The sequence below is a fragment of the Neomonachus schauinslandi genome, chromosome 3, assembly GCF_002201575.2.
Source record: "Neomonachus schauinslandi chromosome 3, ASM220157v2, whole genome shotgun sequence".
In the NCBI taxonomy this organism is placed as follows: domain Eukaryota; kingdom Metazoa; phylum Chordata; class Mammalia; order Carnivora; family Phocidae; genus Neomonachus; species Neomonachus schauinslandi.
In genome coordinates this window covers 143,687,970-143,693,792 of record NC_058405.1, presented here as the reverse complement: position 1 = coordinate 143,693,792, position 5,823 = coordinate 143,687,970, and the positions used below count along the sequence as shown (strand labels likewise).

The following is a 5,823-nucleotide window of genomic DNA, read 5'->3' as shown; positions in this document are numbered from 1 at the left end:
GCCTTGGAGTTAAACAAATCTGAGGAGTCCTATCATTAGCTAGGTATATCATCCTAAGCAATTTTACCTGACCTCTCTAAGCCTCAGTTTCTCAATAATAAAAATAGGAATAATAAAATATAATGGGGAATTTGGGGGAAAGGGAATATGTACCCTATGGAGATGAACTTTCTGTGGCCATGCCACATAATGACTTTTCTTTCCTGATTAAGAGAAAAGAAAATATTAGCAAACTTCTATTCCCGGGATTGATTGCCTAAGACCACTGCATTCTTTCTTTTTTAAAAAAATAAAGATTTATTTATTTATTTATTTGCGAGAGAGAGCATGCAGGCGCATGCGCACACACTTGAGCGGGGAGGAGGGGCAGAGGCAGAGAGAGAGAGAGATTCTAGAGCAGACTCCCACTGAGTGTGGAGCCCAACTTGGGACTCAATCCCAGGATCATGAGATCATGACCTGAGCCGAAACCAAGAGTCAGATGCTTAAATGACTGAGCCACTCAGGTGCCCCAGCACTGCATTGTTTCATGTAAGATTACTACATGTTTCCCTCAGGGAGAATGAATATGTACATCCCACATCCTGTTTTAGTCATACTTCATCCTATAACATATCAGTTGCCCCAATCTATTTAAGCAAATGATTCTCCTTTTTTTTAAGGTATTACATTCTATTCTTGTTTGAGCTGAGCAAAAGAGCAGTAGGATTAAAACCTAGAGAGTCTCAAAATTTCTTCCTCAGCCACACCCTCTGCCTTATGGATGCTGGAAAAGTTATAAGTTGCTGGAGAAGGATGATCCAAAAATTTTCCAGCATTAAATTTTTCCAGCAGTAAATTTTTGCTGGAGAAGGATGATCCAAAATTTTTCCAGCATTAAATTTTTCCAGCAGTAAATTTTTGCATTGCCCTCTGATTTTCCACTGCAAACACTAGCATTTAACACAAGCTTGACACAAGATCCTCAGACACTTGAAATCGTTCACTTTCTAGCAGGGAGCTGAAAGCTTTGAGAACGACATTAAAAATAGGGAATAAAAGGTCACATGAAAACTTCTGACTATTTTCTGTCTGTTACTGTCCTCATATTTACTTCCCTTTGTATTAAAAGAACCAGAGTCTGGCCGAGAGAAGGGGGACACCTATAATTTCTGAGATCCTAAAACAAAGGGCAAACAAAAATAATAAAAACTTGTTCTTGAGATATATTCAAAAATAAGATAAGTAAGCTTTTTTTTAAAAGATTTTTTTAAATTTATTTATTTGAAAGAGAGAGACAGAGAGAGAGAGCACGAGTGGGAGAAGCAGACTCCCCACTGAGTGGGGAGCCAGACGTGAGGCTCAATCCCAGGACCTTGGGATCATGATCTGAGCCAAAGGCAGACACTTAACCAACTGAGCCACCCAGGCACCCCAAGAAATAAGTAAGCTTTCATAAAAGTAGACTCAAAGGTCCACATGAAGTTTTTATTTATCCAGAGGCAGTGGAGTATATTGTCTCTGGCCCAGAAACTGACAATACCATTTTGGGTTTTCAAGCTCATTGGCAGGCTGAACTAATATCAGTGAGCTAGTCTCACCTCTCCATTCTTTTCTTTCTCATGGGCATTCACCCTCCCCAGGTTTCTTGGCATCAAGACCAACTAGATATGAGCACTCGCAGATTTGTACAGAGCTATCTTTGTATCAGAATATATACATATATAACACATAATAAAATACATAAAACTTTATAAATATGTATAAGTATGTATACGTGTGTGTATTTATATAAACAGCTGTGTTATATAGACTTTGAGCTTTATAAAATATGGAATCGTAAGACAGACATGACTGCTGTTGGAAATATTGACAGGATATAAATTTGTACCTGATCCAAATTGCAAATCATTTACCATATGAATGGACTTGCTCTGGTTTGCTTCTTTCTCCTTTTCCCACTTCTAAGCTTCGTGCAGTGGCAGCATCGTAGCCAATGAGGTTTATCCGAGGCACGATTATTGCTAATTAAAAATTTTTCCTTTTCCCACTTCTCTCTGTCTTCTTTTCTCTAAAAGTATAAAACTTGATGTAATTTCTGGTGTTTGAAAAGTAATATATTCTGAGCTTCTCACCACCGCAGTGATTTGTAAGGAGCTTGTATTACTGAAAGTGTTTCTAACAATTTCTACCCCTATAAAGAACATATAGATTTTTTTTAATCTTTGGTAATAATGTCTACTTCATGAGATTACTGTAAAAATTACGTGACATATTTATAAAGTACTTAGTATTCAATAAATAATCATTATTTACCTAATACTCCACTTACTTAGTAAGTAGGTACCGAAATACAAACTCAGGCTCTGCCATTTCCGTCACTTGGGCAAATTCATTTTCTTTTTGGTACTCAGTCTCCTTACCTATACAAAAAGGAGATAATATAGTATCTACCTCACAGGTTTGTTAGGTCTCTGGAGCCAATTTTATAAAGGCATTAATGCCAAGCATGAGGGCTCTACCTTCAAGATCCAATCATCTCCCGATGGCCCCAACCTCCTAATACCTCACATTGGGCTTTAGGATTTCAACATCTAAATTTGGGGGGGACACATTTAGACCATAATATATACCCTAAATACTGTATAGAACATATTTATACTATAAAAGTATTTGTTGTTTATCTGAAATTTAAATTTAATGAGGTATCCTGTATTGTTATTTGCTAAATCTGACCACTCTACACTTTTCTATATCCAGTTCTAACATGCTAAATTAGAGCAGGATGTACCCTTACTTCAGAATCTCATTACTATGAATTCTCTTTCTCTTTGGCCTTATTCACTGGCAGGGGGAGCACGCGGCCAGATAAGAAAGGCAAAGGTAAAGCATAGAATTTCCTGTTGCATTCCCAACCTTACAGGAGCTAATTTCTCCGTATAACTGAGATTGTCCTGAATTCTCCTCATTTTGTTATGGTTTGTTCCAAACCTTTCTTAATACATAAATACCTCACAACAAATAATGCTACCAAATTTCATAATTTTAATGTCACTATTTTCTATTTTATATTTTCTTCATGCCAATGACTTTTTCCTTTTAAGGTCCATATGATTTCAAAAAAGTCTCTGAGATCTTAATAATAGGGCCAAATTGCCACTTGCCTTATGCTTTCACACGTACGTTTGAAAACGCTTCTATCTTCCTGAAAAAAGATGTTAGTTGAAAGACGGTTTATATACAGTGTTCTTTCGGGCGCCTGGGTGGCTCAGTCGTTAAGCGTCTGCCTTCGGCTCAGGTCATGATCCCAGGGTCCTGGGATCGAGTCCCACATCGGGCTCCCTGCTCGGCAGGAAGCCTGCTTCTCACTCTCCCACTCCCCCTGCTTGTGTTCCTGCTCTCGCTATCTCTCTCTCTGTCAAATAAATAAATAAAATCTTTATATACAGTGTTCTTTCTTAGAGTTAAATATATGGCACTTTCCTTATGCTTTCACACATACATTTGAAAATGTTTCTAGCTTCATGAAAGAAGATGTTAGTTAAAAGACGGTTTCTAAACCAAGGGTTGCTGGAGGAGAGGTGGGTAGGAAGATGCGGTAATTGGGTGATGGGCATTAAAGAGGGCACATGATGTGATGAGCACTGGGTGTTATATGCAACTGATGAATCACTGAACTCTACATCTGAAACTAAGGATGTTCTATATGTTGGCTAATTGAATTTAAATAAAAATAATAATGGGGCCAAACTGCAAATGTAATAATCATCATCTCTGGAACACTGAGAAAGTGTCTCAAAAGACAAAAGTCATGTATGGCCGTGTGTGCTGGGAACTACCAGGAAACAGGGCTTAGAATATGGGTTGAAACCCCAATGCCTACGGGACTAGACAGGCAGTGTTAAATGAGTTAAGTCAGCTGTGGAGGAGAATCTGCACACACTTTATGTGGAAGAGAATGAGGAAAACTGGAAAGCACAGACCTCAACAGAAAGGCCCTGTGTTGCCACATTTTTTTTTCAAGAGAAAGCAAAATTCCTGATTTTTATGTGATATCCTCCCATTGACTTTTAATTTATAAAACATTGTGCAGACCTAACACCATAAACTTATTAAGAAGAAGCCTTATGGAAGCCTTTTAAGTCTTGTACCCAGCTTCCAAAATTCAAGTTCCTCGAGCCTCAGTCAATTTGGTTTTGAGAGATGCTTTAGGCAGCTCAACAGTAATTGAAATTTTCATTACTGGTTAATGTTGTAATTGATTTTGAATCTCTTTTTTAAATTAACATACAATGTATTACTTGTTTCAGGGGTACAGGTCTGTTATTCATCAGTCTTACACAATTCACAGAGCTCACCATTGCACATACCCTCCCCAATGCCCATCACCCAGCCACCCTATCCCTCCCACCCCCCTCCATTCCAGCAACCCTCAGTTTGTTTCCTGAGATTGAGTCTCTTATTGTTTGTCTCCCTCTCTGGTTTCATCTTATTTCACTTTTCCCTCCCTTCCCCTATGATCCTCTGTCTTGTTTCTCAAAATGATTTTGAATCATTCAACATAAATCTGCATTCAATGTTTTGGTCAGAGGCAGTTCTGTTTTTTGAATCTTGGTTAGTGGAAGCCACAGGTCTGTCCTTTTTTTCCTACCCATTCACAGACAACTAAGGAAAATGGCCATTATATAGATGCTGAGCTGTGTAAAAATGCACATTGTTAAACAAAGATGTTTCACAGAAGCTTTCTTTATTAAATTAATTGAATATTACACCCGTTGCTTCTATAAAACATAATGTTTAGACTACAAATGTAAAGCCCACAGTAGTGCCATTCTAGGAATATAAACTAACGAATGCTTTTCAGTTCAAAAATATCTTTACTGTAATCATTTTTCTTTATGTTTCCTGCAAAGTCATCTGAAATGCATTCTCTGGGATAGGTAAATCATCCCCTACTATAGCTAGTACTTGGTCATATGATTCATATGGTTTTGCACTGCTTGGGTAAGAAATCATTTAAAGTGCTGAGAACTGTTGAATGTAGCATGGAAGTCCAACTTGGGAATTCTGGCTGCAGCTTTGATTACTTAGGTCGCTGATTAATTGCTCAGATAAATAGATACGCATTTACTCTGAGCCAAGGCAATAGAAAAAATCCTTTCTATGACCCGATAAGGAACAATGAGTTATGCCCTCAGAAACCCGCTGTTACTCAGCCAATGCCTCCAAGTTCAGAAGTTTTGTTTTTTTTTAAAGAAATGAAATGTTGCTGAAGATGAGTTTTTAAATTTTTTTATCAATTTTACAAAAAAAAAACAAAGTTTTAAAGGCACTTCAGACTAATACTAGGATAATTCATTTGTATTCCAATTATCTTTATGTCAAGTTGGGAAGATTATAAGTTTTGAAATACATCAGATATGGGTTCAGATCTGTCTCTTAGCAGACCTTGGGCAATGTCCATTAATGAGTCTAAGCCTCAATTTTTTCATTCATAAAATACCTATCTGTAGTATTCTTAGAAAGATTAAATGAGATAAAGCACAATGTTTACTTAAGGGCATTATTTATAGTCCCATACATATTTAAAGGTGCCTCTCTCCATAAAATAAATGTATCTAGAAAATGGGTTACCCCTAAAATAAAAAAAAAAAAGGAAACTCAGAAGGTTGAATGAAACTATATTTAATAAAATTGCTCATTATATAATGGCTACCTGATTTACTTTTCATGTTCAGTAGTACCTACCATGTGCCCAGAGTATATTATATTTACTATTATAAATAGTATATTATAAATATTTACTATCAAAGGAAAACTGTTTCTCTATTCACATTGCTTCTG

The 5,823-nt window shown here is 36.9% G+C and overlaps 1 pseudogene; it reads left to right on the top strand.

The window, feature by feature from the left end:
* Positions 1 to 1,946: 1,946 nt before the first annotated feature.
* Positions 1,947 to 2,096, top strand: LOC123324348 (annotated as a pseudogene).
* Positions 2,097 to 5,823: the final 3,727 nt, after the last annotated feature.